Genomic DNA, 21038 nt, shown 5'->3' on the forward strand with positions numbered 1-21038 from the left:
AACAAAAATACTGATCAACATGGACAAGAGCGACAATAGATAAGAGCAAGAAGGTTTAGAAAAACGTCATTATCTATGGTCCGTAATCTCATCAAATAAGACTTTTTTTTTGGTGCTAATTTCTATTTACGTTTGTCTGGAAGAGACTCTTCACCCATTTTGAACACTGATACTTATCGACTCAATTGTAAGCACCTTGTCTGATGAATCGATTTTGATTACGATTGCATTATGTGATACTAATTACCTTAATCTTTGAAACATGACATTTAAAAAAACAAACATTTAAAGTCGAGTACAATTTTACAATAAATACAATTTAAACGGCTTAACCTGGTCATAACACAAATGTAAGACGTTAATGATGTATAATAGATTGTATTTGTGTGTATATATAATATATATTGTACAAAGTAGATGACTAAAAACAAAACAAATTTGCATGTCAGTAAACAAGTCAGATGATCCCTTTTAGGATTGTTTTGCCCTCCCGAGTACTATTTGCGTATGTTTTTCCTCAAGAAAGGCAGATGCGACTCTATCTTGCAGCCTGCAGCTTTTTTATTTTATTTTTTTGCAGAGAGGTGAGGCCCTAGCCTGGATGCACCTTGAAAATCCATCATCTAAGAGCCTGCTTGGCAACATTCAAGTGGAGAAATGGTGGCAGGCAGGCACTTTTCTCAGAAAGTAAACCAGTGTATGCTGGTCATTAGACTGCAAAGTCATGCTCGCAGCGTGGTCAAAAAGCAAACAGCGAAGCGTTAAGCAGAGTTCTTTGCGAAATGGACACGTCTTGTGTGCAGAGTGGCAGCTTCATTCGGTTCACGTCCCATTTAGTTAAACAAGTGAAACCCCCCCCCAAAAAAGTGGAAACACTTTTGTAGGATGTGGTGTATATTCGAAGTACCACCAGCTACAGCCATTATTGGAAAGTTAAAAATGAATCTGTGTCAATCCATTATTAATATTGTTTGTCAAACTTTTCTTTGCATCACATTATTGCAGTTTTGGTCACATTTGCACATAATATCCTTTGGCAAAAGATGCTAAGATATACAAGAGAGAAATGGGGAGCTGCTATCAAGCTACATAAAACGAGAAATGCAATGCAAACCTTTGTCTGTGAATTGAATCATTTCATCCATCCATCCATCCATCCATCCATTTTCCGATCCGCTTTATCCTCACAAGGGTCGCGGGGGGTGCTGGAGCCTATCCCAGCCGTCTTCGGGCACCCTGAACCGGTTGCCAGCCAATCGCAGGGCACACAGAGATGAAAAACCATCCGCGCTCATACTTACACCTAGGGACAATTTTGAGTGTTCAATCAGCCTGCCATGCATGTTTTGGGAATGTGGGAGGAAACCGGACTACCCGGAGATAAGCCACGCAGGCCCGGGGAAAACATGCAAACTCCACACATGAACACCACAGCCGGGATCGAACCCACGACCTCTGCACTGTGAGGTCGACATGCTCGCCACTGGATCACCGGGCCGCCGGTAGCCAGCCAATCGCAATGAATCATTTCAGGTCAATGATAATGTAGTAATTTACTTTCTTACTGCGTAATAATGAGTCAAGTCAAGCACACCCTTTTTTTTACTAAGCAATCACGTACATTGTCTGACTATCATTGCCCTGTTTGCCTGCGACAGGATTTTGTTAGGACTTGGTCGTCCTATAAATCGAATCAAAAAGGAACTTCCCTCCAATCACAAACATACTCAACAGCCTAATCGGTCATTCTTCAGTCTGATGTGAGATTTGCAGTTATGTAAGAATAATAAAACAAGAAGTGAATCTACGATCGTGTCAACATTTCAATCCAAAACATGGCAAGTTTTGCCAATGGTGATGAGTGAACCTTTACCCTGATCTGCTCCTTTCCCGGGTTGCACTCCCAAAACAAGACAATATGTTCCACTGCGGAGGTGGTATCTCATAGCGCTGATAAAGGATGAAAAGAGAGATTCACCCAGCACGCCGCTTGTACAGCGACGGCGTGACACTTTTAAACTCTCTCAACTCCGATGAATACCAGCAGGAAGTCACTGTTCTATGTCTGCTCAAAGTGCTATCATGAGCAATTTATTGGGAAAATAATTGCAAACATTGGACCCTTCATTTCCCTAAACGCGTATTTGCGTTTCATTAATGGCGTCGGGGAGGATTATACATTTCCGATTGTTAGCATTGAAGCTTTCAAGGCTGACAGTTGTTTGTGACTTTATCTTCTCAAGTGAATGGGAGAGTAATAACCAACCACTTTCCCATGTTGCCAAATTCCAGTCACGTGACTGCAAGCCACAATCATGGATGGGAATTTCTCTCTCCCCATGGAATGGAATTACTGGATCACTGGGTGAGATGCGACCCTGGTCACTTGAATGGAATTTCTTTCTTTCGGGGAAAAAAAACAAAAACAAGCAAACAAACAAACAAAACACTCATTATTGTCAGTGAAATGTCTCCCAAATGACTGTGGGATTATTTACATATCCCAAAATTCAGAGAAAACTTCAGTGAGGAAATAAGTGCAGGAGCCAAAAGACCAAGATGCACAAAATAGAGAATTAGTCATAGATATAGCAAGGCATGCATGTACTTTAACAAAGACCGGAAGGTTAAATTAGCAATATTCAAGCACTATTCATTCACACATCCTGTATTGCAGGGGTCCCCAACCTTTTTTGCCTCACGGACCGGTTTATGTCAGACAATATTTTCAGGGACCGGGATTTAAGATGTGGCGGAAATAATACAACAAAATAATATGCTATGAGCTGCATGAAAACTGTGGCGATTTCATAATATAATAACAATAAACACAAGGATCGTATAATCTGGCCGCAACACTCTGATCGCGATGGTAATGTTTAATTCATTCAAAATACGATACAATGCAAATTTAAAGTGCATGAAAATGACGACTCACCACAGCCCCGAGCTTGATTTTCTGCAACCAGACGGTCCCATCTCGTGGTAATCGGAGACAATGACACCTCAAGTGTGTGTTTTATGTCCAGTCTACTTAGTAATTTTGTAGGTACACATTTAGCATGTCGGAAATATCAACAGTGCTATTGTGGCGATCTCAGATTATTCGGCCATAACTTTAATCCAGTTGTCTCGAACGTCCTTTTAAGGCCGCCGTCATTTGTGATCTCCAGCAGTTGTTTTTACTAATTTTTTAAAGTATTTTTTTTTGTACGCAAAAGCGTGGTTTGACGTGTGCGAGAATCCGGAAATCTTTTCAAAACAAAAACATATTTCGTATTCCGAAATAAATAAAACGGAATTAAGGCAAGTTCTTTCTGTGTGGCCCGGCACCAAAATGTCCTGCGGACCATTACCGGTCCGCGGACCGGCGGTTGGGGACCCCTGCTCTATTGCTTCTTCATTTTGAGTTCTGCACCATTTCCAAGTTCTACTCCATAAAACAAATTGGGTGTAATATTTATGCATAATTTAAAGTCCCTCTCAGGTGAAAATAAAAATGTTTTACAAATTTGACACGCCACAGGGAATTATTGTTCACAAGTTTTCCCGTGCTAGCCGTTACGAGCTCGTGGAGTAAACAAAGCTTGCAAACTGGCAGTGGTGTCGTCAAATATGCTACCACCTCGCTTGGAGTTGTGTGTGCGTCGGCAGAACAGAGACACTTCAGGGAAAGTCACATTTATTAAACACAGCGGCACATGTACTTATGCAGACTGTGGCTCACGCTATATGACATCGCTATAGGACATGCTATTTACAAACCTGAAAGACTTTGCATTTGAATTGACTATGGTAGACTGAATAACACAAAACACCCAGTACGTGAGAATTTAAATACTGACATCGAGCTGTCGTGTCAGTTGTGGCATCAAGGGAGGATACATTTTTCTGGTTGTAAGAATAGCTTGCAGCTAACTAAATGCTACGATGGTAGAAGTGGGGGTCGTAATAATAAAAAGATGTCACTTGCCATTGCGCCGGATAGGCACTGGGGAAATGAAAGCGCTTATTACTTATGTAGTGGGCAAGGTCCAACATCAACGGAGGCCCGATGGCCCGGGGGCCAGCCAAAGTTCTCTGATGCTGCTCCAACCAGGCCACCAGTACAAATTGCATAAATGTGACAAAGTCAACAAGATATTGCATTTTTTTCTAATCAGCTAATATTCAATGTTTGGAGTTTTATCCCCTTAAATTAATCAATCATCTTTGCTTGTTTTACTCTCTCTGTGACACACTGTGTGCTATTTACTTGAATGCCTTTTGGCCACTGTGTTTATAAGTGCCACTATTTCACCCAGAGGTGAAAGTATTGTCAAGTATTGTTCAAAATAACGTTATCTATATACTTAGGAGTGGAGAGTGTGGATCTTTTTTTAAGCGGCTGCCTTGATCGTCCAATGACACGACCTACTTGCATGTATTTTGGCTGCTGACATCTAATGCTTCACTTTTTCATCCGGAAATAGGCCTCTACATGTAGTTATCGATTTCATTCAGTATTGTTGGACATCAGGGCCAAGGTCACACAACTTGGCCCCTTGTGGGTTAAGGTTTCCCATAATGTTGGATCCTGTCGTGAGGGAGGACCAAGTGCGCATGGGCACTTTGTTTTAGCCACACACACACACACACACACACACACACACACACACACACACACACACACACACACACACACACACACACACACACACACACAAATCTGCACAATCAAAACGCTGGGGTTTGAAGGGAGGTGTCACACAAGATGGGATTCAAGGTAGGACTGCCACTGTATGTGAGGCTGTGACGTTGGTGGGCTCTTGAATGATGAACACAAGTGCTGCCATTGAAGAGACTCACTGCTCTTGTATTCATCCTGCACAGTATCATCCATGTTAGAACCTACGGTTGCCACATAATCTAAAAACAGCGCTCCTGGCGCTGTTTTTTTCCAATTTCTCATTAAATATGACACTGTTCAATGTTACATGTCACTTGACACAATCAGCTTTTTACTCCAACAACTCATATTTTTACGTCTCAACAGTTATGACCTAATTTAGGTCTCGTGGGAGCCATACTCGTACAGTACTGCACATTTTAAAAGAGCCTTGAAGTCGAAGCCCGACTGCATTCGTGCATTTCTGTTTCTGGCCACCTGGTGGCAGCAGAGTCACACCTAGCCGTGCGCAGAGCGACGCGCCGAGCCACCGTTCTTTTTTTTACTTGACAGCTTCAAAAAATAAATAAATAAATACATGTTTGTCACAGGCATGCTGGAAATGAAAAGGCACACTGAATTAATTCCAAACAGAAAAATAACTTTGAAATGCGCGTTATTAAGATGACATTTCGCACGCGGCACAGGCGAATCTGTGAGTTCCAAGCCTTAGAAATATTTAGCGGGCTTTTGTGTCACATAATAGGATTGTGTGAGCATGTATGCCTGCGAGCTACTGAATTAACACTATGGATGGGAATTGCATCACATGCACACACACGCGCATAGACAGAGAATGTGCATTCTGTCTTTATGATCAATTTTCTTACCCTGTAGAAATCCTTGGGTACTTTGGGAGTGGGTTTTTTTTTCTTGCATCTTCCTCCCAAAGGAGAACATTATCATACATTTTCCCATAGTCGGCAAAAGTGGCAAAGTCTATGATGCTTTATCGCCGTATGCGTGTGCGGAATTACGCGCACAATTTGATCACGTGTGCCCATACATATGGCTTGAATTACGAACATTTTAACTGCATGTTGTTATTTGTGTCATTTGAATGCACACGAATACAATCATCCTTGTCTGCACAGCCGGGAGCATTGTTCTTGTGTTCTTGCATTTAATAAACATTAGCGAGGAACCACCTTTGTCGCGCAGTCGGAGGTGCTGGGTTTGAATCTCATCTCGCGCTGGCGGACTTTGCATGTTCTCGTTGTGCTCTCCTGGGTTTTATCTACCTACTGCGACTTCCTCCGACATACGCAAAACGTGCTCGTTATGTAAATTGGAGACTCAAAAGCTCCCACAGGTGTGAATGCGAATGTGAACGGTTGGTATCCTGTTTGGCCCAGCTATTGGTCACCAACCGCTCCGGGGGTCACCGGAGTCAACTGGAAAAGCTACTCTTCTTCTCAAACTATCTTCTAACAGTTAGTAGCGTTGGACTGAATAATGATGGGAAGAAATAACAGCGCTGCAATGATTACCAAAACACCGGGACCATATGTATGGCAGAGGCAATCTCTCTCTCTCTCTCTCTAAAAAAATATATTTTATATATATATATAAAATATATATTAAAAATATATATATATCTACCGTGTATATGTGCTGTCGGTTACACATACAGTACATTTGACAATAAAGTTGTATCCAATATATATATATATATATATATATATATATATATTATATATGTATATATATATATATAATATATAATATATATATAGGCGGCCCGGTAGTCCAGTGGTTAGCACGTCGGCTTCACAGTGCAGAGGTATCGGGTTTGATTCCGGCTCAGGCCTCCCTCCCTGTGTGGAGTTTGCATGTTCTCCCCGGGCCTGCGTGGGTTTTCTCCGGGTGCTCCGGTTTCCTCCCACATTCCAAAAACATGCGTGGCAGGCTGATTGAACACTCTAAATTGTCCCTAGGTGTGAGTGTGAGTGCGAATGGTTGTTCGTTTCTGTGTGCCCTGCGATTGGCTGGCAACCGATTCAGGGTGTCCCCCGCCTACTGCCCGAAGACAGCTGGGATAGGCTCCAGCACCCCCCGCGACCCTAGTGAGGATCAAGCGCCTCGGAAGATGAATGAATGAATGAATATATATATATATAATTATATATATATATATAGAGAGAGAGAGAGAGAGAGAGAGAGAGGGAGAGAGAGAGAGAAAGAGAGGATATAGTGGCTCATTGTGCTTTCATGAGGTCGATACAAGTGCTAATCCTAATATTTGTGCAATCAACAGCCAACAAATTGGGTAAATTAAAACATTGATCTGATAATGCCGCTAGTAACAGTAAATTCGTTCCATATTATGTGAGATAACTAAACGTTTTCTGTTTGTGTTTTGTTTGTCGTTCACAACAGGACTTGAAAGTCCTGTTTTTGAGTCTCTGCTCGGGCCCCTCTCAGTGGAGTTTGCATCTTTCCCGATGTTTGCATAGCTTTTTCTCCAGCTTCCTCCCACATTTTATAAATCATGCATGGAAGCTACTTGAAAATTCTCAATTGTCCGTACGTGTGAATGTGACTATGAATGATGGTTTGCGTTCCTGGCAAACAGTCCACAGTCAGCTGCTGGCTCCAGCCAGAGGTGATCCTAGGTTGAACGGCGTCCTTAGTGAACTCCCCCATTTGGATTTGTTGTGCTGCTATTTTGCATCCTGGCAGTGTGGGGTGGTCGAGTCATTGCAAGTGCACGTTTGCTGCTGTTACTCCTTGAGAAAAAAAAAAAAATCTCTTCAGCTAGCTGAAACTGCCTCGGACGTGACAATGTCGCAGCTTTACGTACATGACGATGTCATTCGCCATAATTTTTGATAACCAACGAGTTGCCTTAAGTTGCCTTTCGCCAAATATAGATAGAGCTCTTTGAGCAACGGACGTCATACTTCGGACTGAGGGGAGGGGAGGTTTGGGGGAATGAAATGCTGCCATGTGTGGTCGCTAATATTGGCCCCACCAGAAAACGCCACCAATTGCTTGTTGTTGTTGGTCTTATCCAAAAGTATATTTTATAATACTGCACCTTGGTTGACACGTTTAGTTGCGGTCGTCATGTGTTTCCGGTGGGCGCAGTCAAGACCCATTTCCATGCTTATTGTGTCGAGTGGCCTGTGCTCGGAAACATGTTCAGTCACTGACTCACTGTATTGTGATTCTAAAAGGCAAAATAGGTGAGCACTTTTCGTCATTATGCATCAAACTGCTGAAATGTGTATAATTGGAGCAGTTTAAAAAAAAGAAGAAATCATAAAAGGTGACTAGGTGACACATTAGGCCAAATGCAGTCCATCTTTTATTGCTTAATGTGTGAGGTTCAAAGTTCCAACTGCAAATTCCCTGCCAAAGGTTTTGAATTACTCACAATTTCGATTCCCCCCCCCCCCCCCCCCCCACACACACACACACAGAGTCAAATTGATGCATGGCCACTTGCTTCTTGAAAAACTTAATAGGGTTCAATGATGACTCATACCAGAATGTATCTTATATGTGGATTGGATTGATGATTAACGTATTTTAATGCAATTTCAAATAATTGAAGTGCAGCGGCTGCACTGCTGATTCAGTTTGAGCGAGCTGACGTAGGAGGTTCCATCCGGCTCCAGTTCATGAACGTGTACTTCCTCTGTGACTCAACCCACCCTTTCAGCAGGATTCTGCTCAGTATGACACTGGCATGGAAACGGCAGATAAAAATGTCCAGAAAGCCGCACTCCCAGCCTATTAAAAAGAATACAATCCAGAAAAAAAATTCCATTCACTCAAAATTGTGTACTCTATGGACACTGCAGCCCGAACAACGTCCATAATGACCTCCAAGTTTATTATCCACTTCCACTACCCCAAGTGTAGCTATTATTATTTTAAACTCGTGTTTGAGGCAGAATGCCAAGTAATTCTCTGTCATATTAGAGGAGAATTACGGCCGTAGGATGGAAAAGGAAAACGGCAAACTACAATCTCACAATGTTTAGTTTTTGAACATATTCATCAGAGCACTTAAGCTAAAAGGGTAATTTCATAAATGGAGATAAAATCCATTAAGATGATTTGTCTACCTTCCGAAGAGAATTTCATCGTGTTTTTAGTCACAAGGAGCAACGCAAGGGGTGACAAAGGAAAAAGGAAATAGGAAAAAAGAAGAAATGATCGGAGGCAGACGTGTGGATGCGCTGTGTGCTGCTGCAGGCATTGTGCTTGCCGTCTGCGAGTCCCCTCAGAGGCAGCCGCCGTCACGTCTATGAGGTTCTTCTGAATGATGGCCGCTATACGCTCCTAAATGTGAGAATTCTCTTCCAAGATGACAACTCCTCTTCCTCAGAGGTCACAGACAACTAGTCAATGCCGTCATGATTTGGAGCACCTGCGTGCATCTTGGAATTCAACAGGATGGAAGAATGGAAGTGCATCGCTTGTTGGACTTTTTTCAAGTTATTAATGCGCCTCATGTGGTCAAGTTATTTTCTTTGAGCCTTAGATTGTTTTGTTTTTTCTATGTTTTATTCTTTTTCGCCCAAGTCAGCCAAAGGAAGTCCATGACCGAGATTCCTATTGTAAAGCGTCACACCATTTGATGTCGTTCTTACCGTAAGAGATTTTACTCTTGAAGAAAGTATATTTTTAAATTTGGTTTGGTTTGGTTTGGTTTGTTTATTGAACATAAAACATATACAGTAATAATTTGACAGAAAATAAGGTAGATAAAAAAGTAAAAGAAAGAAATCAGTCTTCATTCAACAGTTATTATGTTCAAGGGAGTAGGATGAAGTAAAAAAACTTATCTAGTCCTACCCCGTTATGTAAATGAATATATTCAGGCAGCATGAGTTCATGGAAAAACATGGCTGACCTGAAGGTATATGTCAGGGATGGGCAACTGTCAGATGCGGCTCACCGACCACACTCTGAGTTGCACCTTGATTTATGGGGCGGGGGGGACGACACGTACTGTAGTTTGAAGCTGTAATAACACCAACGACCCCTAGATGGCAGGCATGTCTTCATTACGCTTACACTTTAAACTGCCCTTTACTACAACGTAAGTAGTATAGGGTGAGTACATTTTGGGCAGATTTGGAATGATATACATCATAGTAGAGCAACAATATAACATTTTTGACTGACTTGTTTTTTTGTGAAGCTTTTACAAAATGAGTCCTTGCACTTGATGTTTGTTTCTTGTTCAGCGGTTTTGTGCCATCCTGTAATGGTTGTTTTTATGCAAGAAACCTATTTGAACTTGCATTCAGGTCTTAGCCATTGTTTTTGAATGTTTGTGTATTGAGTCATTTTAAGGGGATAGTAAGAGGACAGTAAATTGTTATACAAGTTGTACACACATTGTAACAAATGTTTATTATTCAGTCTTGTCCCATCAATAAATGTGGTAATGTCTTTAAAAAATCTTTGGGGTGTACAAACGTTTTTTTGAGAAATTATTCACTCCCATGCAAAGCCAGCTAGGGCAGGCTCCTGCTCACTCTTGACCCAAATGAGCACATGCGCGACAGAAAATGGACAAATTGGATTATAGTAAACCCCCAAATTGCTACCAATTAAACCTGAGCATGGTTAAAAAAAGGATGAAATAAAATAGTCTTTAAGAAAGCATAGTTTTGCAGAAATATGTTCTCCATGACTAAAGTTAATCCAAAAAAAAAAAAGCAGCAGCACGATTGTTTTCTACATGACATAAAACTTTAAATGTTTCTGGACTCGCTGCAGTTGCTGCTGTGTGAAATTATTTGTCTCTTTTTACCATCTCCCAGCAGTCCTGCCTAGAGCTGTCCAATGTTTGATAATTTTAAAGTACCCTATCATTTTTTTAAGGGTCATTATCCATCTGCCAAAGTCGCAATAAAAGATTCCCGCCGCACGCACATTTAAGACTTCAGCTAGCAAATTAAAAAAAAAAAGTTTTTCTCACCCTTTAGCGGGAGTAACAGCGAATGCGAGTCAGTCGATTGCAACGGGGCTTCAAATGTCAGTCGCGAGGCTGCACAGCGGCCGCAACTCTGCGGTTCTCTAACGACCACTGGACAAAAATCCACAGTCAGTAAAGTCACTGGGGTGTCCCAGCCTGTCGAGGACGAACAAGGACAGAGGATGGAAACGCTCATCATAATCCGCCCACATGCATGTTAGCTCGCACTTTACCCAGGAGAGCTCTTATGGCTTGTCAAGACAGATCTGCAGACTAAGCCAGCACTGATTATGTTTAATTAAGAATCACTTGTGAATGCTCTCTGTGGATGTAACATCGCACTAACAGAGGATAACATGCCTTACGGTCACTTTGAAGCTTCCCTCGTGGCCATGATAGGCACATAAATGAGAAGTACTGATCTTGTGCCAAAAGGGAAAAAAACACAGTTGAATAAATGTTGCGGTATCCACTGGATACATTGTCGTTGAAAAGATATTGACATTGTGTCAGTTGACTATGATCTGATATAATCTCTGCTATAATCACATCAATCCGTGCATTTTCTATACCCACCGTGCCCTATTTTCGTGACCGATGCATGTCTAGCACAAAAGCGTGGTCCAACTCTTTCTCCTTTTTTTCACATCAGGGAAACTATTCACATCTACAGACAATATAGAGAAGAGTCTTTAAATGAAACCGTGAAAACATGCAAACTCAACACAGGAAGGCCCAAGCAGAGATTTAATGGCAAAGACGTGCCAAGCACCATAAATTACCAGATGAAAACAAATGTAGTAATCTCTTGCAAGCACAGTCTGGAATGGAATCAAAAGAGGAAATCACCCAGCGGCGTGACATTGTACGGGTGTCTCGAAAGATAAGTCTCTTCACAAATAAGTGCTGAAATTAGCCAAATGTTACACATGTCATTCTCAACATTCATATTACATAATCGCCCCACAAAACATTCAATGCCTTTGACTTGCATCGCCTTCCATCGCTCACTGGGTTACACACCCATAGCTACCGAATTTGGGGGTATGATACTTAAAATCACTCCATCCGTTTCCAAAAGATTTAGGAGGATGAGCTCGGTGGGGCAAATGTGTCATTCGGCACCGCGTGTCTTTGTGGCTTTCATTAGCGTGAAATAGAGCCAGGACAAGTTGGTGTTTCTCTCCTCGCCTCTTCTTACCTCTTCTCTATTCCTTAGTGTGGAGAAGACAGATCACCGGTGGCAGAAAAAAAAGTCATTGTCATCATCTCTTTCACACACTCAATCAGCATAAGTAAGTGAGAAACAATGTCAAGTTAGAGCAGTGGTCCCCAAACCAAGGGATGCGGGCCGGTACCGGTCGGTGGGTCATTTGGTACCGGGCCGCACAGAAAGAATAAATAAGTTACATTACTTCTGTTTCATTCATTTCGGAATATGAAAGATGTTTTATTATGAAAAAATGCCGGATTCTATGTTACATCTGTCTCCAGTACATCACTCGTGACGCAGGTCAAGGTGCGCTTCTCGGTCAGGTGATAGGTGACCGCTAAAGTGAAATCCAGGAGTTAGAAAAATGAGTAAAAACAAGCTTCTTTGGGAGGGAGAAAAGGCCAAGCCAGGAGACAAAAGAGGAGCCTCCGACTTTCAAGAAAAAGAAGGCTACAATTAATAGACAGTATCAGGAGTCCTACTTAAATTATGGATTTGACCCACTCTGCATAATATACGGCTATGGTGAGTCGTATTTTTATGCAGATTGTATTTGCGGTGTATCCTATTTTGCAGGCACATGTAAATGTGAGCATAGCGACGTTAGGACGATAGGACGTTCTTCGTGTCATGATTCGTGTTGATTATTATGTTTAGAAAATACCACCGTTGTCATGACGGTCATAACATATTATTTTGATGTACTGTATTTATCGAGCACATCTTAAAGGCCAGTCCCTGAAAATATTGTCTGACATTAAACCGGTCCGTGGGGCAAAAAAGGTTGGGTATCGCTGAGTTCGAGTATCAGGTGAGGCGCTCATTAGTGTCCCTTTGGGTTTCAACCGGATTAGGTGAACATGAAAGGTGATCTTTGCCCGCTCCCAAGGACGACCAAGGTCGCAGCAATTGCACCCCAAACAAAAGACAGGTTACTTACGCTTACACCTGGGAAACACAAAAAGAACAGAACAAAGGTGGCAGGACCGCCCTCAGGCAGGGAGGGAATGAGGTGACCCCACTCGCAGCAAAATAAATACGTTTCTCGGACTGCCCATTGGAAGCAGTGGGGTTATGACACCGTTTAAGGTGATCAGAAGTTTTGGCCGACTGAAACTGGATCATAGCTAGCTGGTGGACAGGAAACACCCTGGTGCGTAAAACTTCATCAGCACGTACAGCGACGGCAGTGACAGACGTGACTTTTTAACTTGTTCGGATAAATAAAATGGTAAGCCGTTTTAAACTAAAAAGAAAAACGGAACTTGTTCAATGCGGTCAACATGATTGGGGAACGTCTGTCTGCCAGTCCAAGCTCTGCTGTTTGGTGTTAGTCTTTGTAAATTCAATCCCTCCAGTCTAGTGTGACTAAATCATATTTTTTTCTTCCTTCTGCATTTTTGGACCGGTAATCGTGAGCGACTTCGAGTCTGAAAAATGAGTTACTTTGAGGACTTTGGCTTTCACCATGTTGTAATTAAGCCTGTCATGAACGGTCAGGGAGTTTCACACCACCTGAGCTTTCCCGACCAACTTATCTTGGAGAAAAAAAGGGCCACACATCTCTATGGCAACGTAATGTGGCAGAAAATATGCTCATTTGTTTTTCAGTGTCAGAGCTGCAGAGTAGAGCTGCAGAGATGCCTTGCAGTAGTAAACAGTAACACCCAGTTCTGGGCTCTCACACAGAAGCTTCTTAAAGTATCACTAAAGGCATCATTGTGGCATTTAAAATTTACATTTAGGTCCAGATATACATGGAAAATGTGAGAATTTAAATGATTTTTGAAAACTGCCTCTCATCGCACATGATAATACACTGTGGCATAACGTAGTATGCTTTCATCGGTGACATACTGCTTTTCTATTTCTGTTTTCCGATTATTCTGATAGAAAGCTGGCTTGGTTTTCAGCATCATCCAAGTAGTCTGATTCACTACTAAGAGATTTTTTTTCAATGCAATCAGATTTCAGAGTTCTGCCCAAAACCTTCAGATTCAGTAGTCCTGGCTGATGTAACTTCACCTAAATTGGCAATGGGTTTGTCCTCTCTAACCAATCAAGTTTCAAATTCGTTGGTGCACAATGATGTCTGAAATTTTTCTGTCCTCTGATAGATCTACCAAAAGACATCTACACACAATAATTCCTTTAACAATCAGAATCCCAGTCGAGTATGATGTTATTGATTGATTTTTTTTCTCAATTCCAAACCACTCCAGATGATGACTGTGGCACAGCTGCTTCCTGTTATATTCTCATTTTGTATCGTATTCTACCATTTTGTTGTGATAGTCGTATTTTTGAAAGGTGTATTAAGTCGGGGAAGTCTGCGCAGAACACCCTAGTCCCCAAAGCATGGCTCAGAGTTTCACACACAGTACATGAAAATGGGCAACAAAGGAGATTTAAAACACTTAAAAAAAACAGTCCAGATAATTCGATGCCTAAATCGGCACAGCTTAAAAGAGACTCGCCTGCCACTCCGTCAGTATGTCGGGTGTTCCTTTAACGGTTAAATGCTTCAATGTTGAGATGTGCTACAAGGAAGCCAGTCAGTGAAACGTAACAAGCATCTGTGAAATCCAGCCAATTTGTCTCCATTTGCCCACCAGAGTGCTTTGAGCATCCTTGTGATCCATCGGGCGGACGTCACCGTGTGAAGATGACTTCACTGAGCCACAAAAGAGCGATGTGACACATGAGCGGAGGGTTTGCGTCGCCGTGCCAATGTGGGTAACTTGAGGGTGGAAAGCAAAGACGGCGTCGGCGAGAATGTGTAAAAGTCACCTGAATTGAAAGTAATGAATCCGGAGAGAGGAACAGGCATCTCTTTCATCTCCAGGAGGACTTGAGCCACTCTTTCTTCATCATCAAAGAAAAGGGAAAAAAAAGCATGCTCACGGTGCAGATGCGTTTAGCCGCAGGAAGGTGCTCCGCGTCTTACTTTCAAACATCTTGAACCACTTTACCTCTTGTTAGTACTCGTCACTGGCCTCCATTGTTTTGAAAGTGATGGAAACACCACACACAGAGACACACTCACTCACGCCGCACAGGGCTCACACATACACTCCAAAGGGCAGGGGAAAGTAACAATTACGTTCGTCGCAACTATGCTTTTTATTAGCCTTGATTAATGGGAGGTAAAATTAAGGACGAAAGCATCAAATGACAAAACTGGATTGCCTCCATGGCGCATCGAGGAGTCCGTTGTCAAGGTAACAGAATTTAAGCAACGTGAGGAGCTCTGCCATTTTCTTCATCTTCAGAGATGAATGTGCCGGAAGAAGTGTAATTGCTACCTTGTGTATTGTGCCTTGTCACGATGTTAATAAAAGACATAATGGCTTCCAGAGATGGAGGCAGGAAGAAATTGTACTGAACAAAAAAAAAACAAAAAAAAATCTGAAGGCTTTAATCATTGAGACTGATACCTAGAAAAATGTAACATGTTAACCAGTGGTTCTTAACCTGGTTCGATCGAACCCCAGGAGTTCGTTGAATCGGTCTCAGGGGTTCGACGGAGCCTCTGCCATGGAGGTTAAGATACACCTGGCTCAACATGTCAATTAGTTATGACGCACCCGTTTGGCCATCACTAGCTGCAAGTGATCACAATAGATTGCTTGTCCAATCAGTGTTGCGGAAAATTTAGTTCACTCAGTTGTCAACGTGTGACGGTCGGGATTGTACCTGGTGTTTTTTTTTTTTAAAGAATGTTTTAATCCATGATAACTATGTCAAGCAAAAAAAAGAAAGTGGTCCGACATATATGTACAACTTGCATCGCAGAACGGGATGGGGCTCGGTGTCCTATCTGCATGATAATGCACCTAACAAATACTCCATTTATTTAAAAAAAAGAAATCCCCAAAAACTAAAACTCATACTAAAACGAATAAAAACAAAACCCAAAGTATTTTCAAAAAAGTATCAACTATTAAAAAATAAATGCTTTAAACGTAAAAACTAACTGAATAAAAAAAAACGTTTTGAAATTAAAACTAACTGATGAATAATCCAAGTCGAGTCAAACATATTTATACAACCCTTCATCACTCAAAACTGTCATAGGCCTTCACAGGGCCACAGCTGACAAATATGAACAGCACCCCCTGATCTTGACTCAAAGCCTGGTGAGGCTAGAAGGCTTTGTGGTAACTCAAAGGCGAAGACGGATATTAGCTGGCCCAGTCCTGGAAGTACTAACCATTAATAATAAAATAACTTGAAAGCAAATTGAAACTGTGACCAGCGATGAGAGGACAGAACATGAGCGCAGCGGTCTCTGAGCAACAGTGAGCAGTCAAAGCCGTTGCATTTACAACCAGCTGCAGGCGACTGACGGAATCCTACAGAGAGATGCGCAACTGTCACAAGGAAAGCAAAGAGAATAACTTTGCAAGTAAGCCCGCGTAGAAGTGATCAAATGTTGACAACAAATTTGATGTATTTATCGCATACAATGGAGTTCACGATCAGTGTTTGTGGCCTATGAGTATTTCTTGCAGTGCTTAAAAGAGTCTGCATGAAAGGAAAAAAAACCCTAACAACTTGTATTCTGTTTTAGCTACTGGATGTATCATTTTATGTCCTCATTTTAACTCATCGGGGAGTTTTATAGATTACAAGAGCAGGAAGTAAAGCAGGGTGTCATCTGCATATGCTTTAGATATTTATCACGGTTGCAGATTACGGTTAGATATTGAAGGCCATTCCCCTCCTGACAGATGCTCAGGGTGGTCTAAAACAGTTTCGGGTGTGTCAAAGGCTGATGGGAAATGTGAAAGAATAATGCCATTCCCTCAGTCGAAAAGAATCAATGAATCATTTGTCAACCTCAGGGGAATGGAGATGCTGCTGCAGGGCACAGAATGAGTAAGAAACTTGCCACAATGCGGAAAGAGTCAGAGACATTCGCAGTTGGCAGAGAAACAACTTTTCCAAGAGCTTGGACATAAACTGTAACTTGAAGTCCAGAAACCAAATAAAAAAGTTCCGAAAACTAAGGGCATTTCCTGAATGTCAAACGGTGCTGAGAATGCTTTTCTTTCAAGACACCAGTGAACATTTGAAAATCAATTCAGATGAGTTAAAACAACTTAAAATTAAAAAATAAAGTACCATAAGGTTTGGACAATTAGTTGGGACTTTTTGCCCCAGCTTTAACCCCATGCGGTTTAAAACGAAATGCCTCACATCAGCTTTTCTTTAACTCGCCCAAATCTTGTTTGCTGAGCTCCATGTTGAAATGTCAACTGCTCAAGTTCATTCTCGCTTTTAAAACATTAAAATAGGGTAATTTCTCATGCTGTGTTGCTCGCATTTTGTTGAACCACCAGCATTATTTTCACTTCAGTATTACTTTTGTGCTATTTTCACAAGTTTATTTCTTACAATAAGGTTGGCAGTCTCTGATTTCTCTGTATTCTGCCAAACCTGAAAGTACAGGGTTTAGTTTGGCAGTTAGATAACCCTAACGCTAACGAGAGGCAAACTGCTCTTGCTTTGTTCATTTTGTCACAGGTACAGTATTCATCCCGTGTACTTTCAACACAACTTCAGTGCCATGACCAGAAGCATCTTGTAAATCTGGTAGCTGCTAGCTTAAACCCACATACTTTTGGAAATGCCAACCAGGACAGAAATTAGCCTTGCTATTGCTAAACCATCAACAACTGACAACTGTGAGAGACTTCCTGTAACGTAACGTCACAAAAAATATAGAAATGTCCCTGCGCTTGCCACGTCTAACTCTTCTAAAGCTCAGCATTTACCGGTAATTTACCTTACCTCACCCGTTTCTAACGTTTAATATTGAATGTGTGTGCGCGTGTTTGCGCGCACATGCTAGAGTTTACTGGCAATAGGAATGAATGTTTTGGTACAAGAGATGAATTAGTATGTCTGTTGTTGACAGAAAAGGCGACCTTTTCAAATGACCTCTGACATCGACAATACTGTTAACCTGCAGCGGTTTTGCTGATTCTGCCCTTGACATTGACTATGTTGGGCTGAGTTTGGGAACGAGTGCAGTCCAGTAATTACCGATAGTCCAACGGGGAATATTTGTACCAGTGTGAGGGACAGAAAGGAAATGTTTGGTATCTCTTTGTGTGGTGTTTGTAGATTTGTTCACGCTTCATAGTTTGCAGCTAATTTGATCATTTAATCAGCAACACTCGAGGCTAATGCATGGGAATGATAAGTAAAAAAGTGCTTCCACTTGATCTTGGCCATTTTTCTCTCAGAGAGGCTGATGTCTGTCCGCATAAAGAAAAGTATTTTGAGTCAGAAGAACCCAAATCTTATGAGTATCTATGGAAACGGCACAAAGTGAATACATTCACATCGTTTGATACTGTTGGACCAAAATTAACAATGTGCTTCCTTTTTTTCTGTATGATTTCATGTTATCAGTTGGACAGAGACACAAGGCGGTCAGCATCTGACCGCTTCGCCTTTGCGTTTTTTTTGTTTTTGTAAGCGTATCTTTCCCTTGCCCATTCCAGTTGCCAATGGTTTATTTATTTTTAAATGTATCTATCCCGGTAAGGAAACAGCGAACAGGTTCTCATTTTCAATGCTTTCAGCAACCTGAAGTTGGAACAGGTAAAGCTTTATCCTTTACCAAAGCATATGCTGAAGCGAGGGTAGGCTTTGCCTGGATTTGCGCGGATGCCTGCTCTATAAGTTCGAGGTTTTCATCAGTGGTGTTACGCCTTCTGCTGCGTGGGTGGTCAAGATCCGAGATTGTTTCAAAAAATAAGAGTGCACATCAGACTGACATCTGCTTCAAATTGTGAGTTCGCCAAGTATTTTGAGTCTTTGTTAAGTTGAACCTATTTTTGACACCGATAACAATTCTAGCTATGATACTAAATACATTCTCCTGTAGATCTCCAACACTTGATTACCGTACATCCCTGGAACCATCTGAAGCCTGCTGCATGTGTTGCATCTGAAATAAGAGAATACTGTAGGAAGATTTCACACACTGGGTGCTGCAAATATGCATAACCCCAACTTGTTCAAAATTTCCCATCTCTCATGTGTCTGCGCGCTTGACAGTTAACTGATGCTGTGTCAAATTTAAGACATTTGCAACACAAGCGTTGTTGTGAGCTTGGCACCAAACACTTGTTTGAGCGTTTCATTCCTGTCACCGGAGTGTCACTTAGCTGGTAAATTCACTCTATTTTGCTTTGCAAAATGTGAGTCATTTTGTCAAATTCTGTCTGCTCAATTTATTTTTTTGCTGTCCGGGGCTTAGATACTGTGCATCTTCACTGAACAAGAGTGGTTGGTGTTTCCTTTTTGTATTAAAAAATGGTGGGGCACCAAGCCTTGTATACACCAAAAACATTACCATACTATCTTATCTGATCACTTACCTCTTTCATTCCACAAGACATACTTATACGTCTTTTTAAAATTGAAATGCATGCTTTTACAAAAAGCTCTTTCTCCGTTTTTTTGCACAGGAATCGCCATTTCCATGAAACTTAGCCATTTTGTAATTCCGATTGCTGAAGATTGGAAAGAGAAAATGTTTTTTTCTGCTTTATTGTGGTAGGCTCCATGTTTATATAGCATTCGAACCAAATATTCTGTGGGCCTTGCAAAATTAGTCAAAATCCAGTAAAACACTGGGATTGAGGGGGTTGCTCCAGTGAAAATGGCTGGGATTGAATGAGTCAATAAACAATTTAATTCCAGTTTCTCTCTCTCTCTCTCTCTCTCTCTCTCTCTCTCTCTCTCTCTCTCAACAAAAATAATGTAGGTAGCACACACAAAAGAAAAAAACCCCATTAATTACAAAAGATAGAACAATCCTGATTACAGTTACGTTTTGACAACAACAGAATCAACAACGAACAGAAACAGACTGACAGGGAACTAAAAAAAGATACTTGATGAGACAACAAGGCACACTTGGACACGGCACATGGCTGAAGGAAGCTGATTAGCAGACAAGGCAGGTCAAATCACTTTTATTTATATTGCACATTTTATACAAAAGGCAACTAAATGTATCGAATGCTAAAGTGTGATCGAATAAGACGAGCACCGTCACATTCCGTGGGTCAGTTCACCAATCTTATGTCATGTAAGCCTTGGCCCTTGGCAAGTGCTCTTCAAGAGCCTTGCTTTTTTGTTCTTTTTTGCTGTTTTTGTCTTTTGTTTTGTCACGTTGTTTGTTGTTACATCGTGTGGACCTGATATGGACTGTTTTCAAAGTTCTTTGGCCACGACATTCGTCAAAGGAGAAGTATCTGTGCTTGGTGGTTGCGCCTTCTCGGCAGAACGCCTGTACCAGCACAGATTTTGATTGGGAGGAATGTCGGCGCCATTGACTGTCGGTGCTGGACAGACCTGGGGCACTTGTGTTTTTTGCGCCTGTAATGGGCAGCATTTTTCACTACCCCGTTTTGTTCAGTGGAGATGTCGGCGCTGTTGGACAGCCATTGGTGCGGCTAGATGGATGGCTGCTGAAGTTGAGGATGAGGAGAGAGGAGCGTCAGCGCAGAGCGCCGATGCGTATTTGCAACCGTGAGTCGCCGCTTGGAATTGAAATGTATTTCCATGGGACAGGAGAAGTGAACCAATCTCTTTTTTCGTCAATGGATGCTACAGCTTCTTGTTGAAACTTACCTTGTAGCCGACGTGTGCACAATTTGAGCATGACGTCTCTGATCCACTGGTTAAAGGACACTTTGATTCTCTCCTCTTTCATCTCAAACTGCTTCAAACAACAAAGCGTGTGACGGAAAAGTGGTTAGAACTGCATGACTGTCCGAGTTTTATGATATGTGTTGTGTTTATTATTTTACTTTATGTTAACTGTTTTGTTAAGCGCTTTGTTACAGCTGCCGCTGTTGTGAAAGCGCTATATAAATCAGCATGTATTGTATTGTATTGTATTGTATTGTATTGTATTGTATTGTATTGTATTGTATTGCATATTGTACCAAGCAGCCAGACACAAAGTCAGCTAAAGCTAACCCCCTCTAGTGAAATTAATTCCTGAGATCAAACATTTTGAACTGGAGGCTTACACCCCCCTGGAAGGCATAAAACAAGGTTTCTGGTCTTTTGTAGCTTCAATCACTTGATAGTCTGGCGGCGTAACGGTTCACTGACCTGACTTCTGAACACGGACAATGGTTTCA

This window comes from Hippocampus zosterae, chromosome 15, assembly GCF_025434085.1.
Source record: "Hippocampus zosterae strain Florida chromosome 15, ASM2543408v3, whole genome shotgun sequence".
NCBI classification, from domain to species: Eukaryota; Metazoa; Chordata; class Actinopteri; order Syngnathiformes; family Syngnathidae; genus Hippocampus; species Hippocampus zosterae.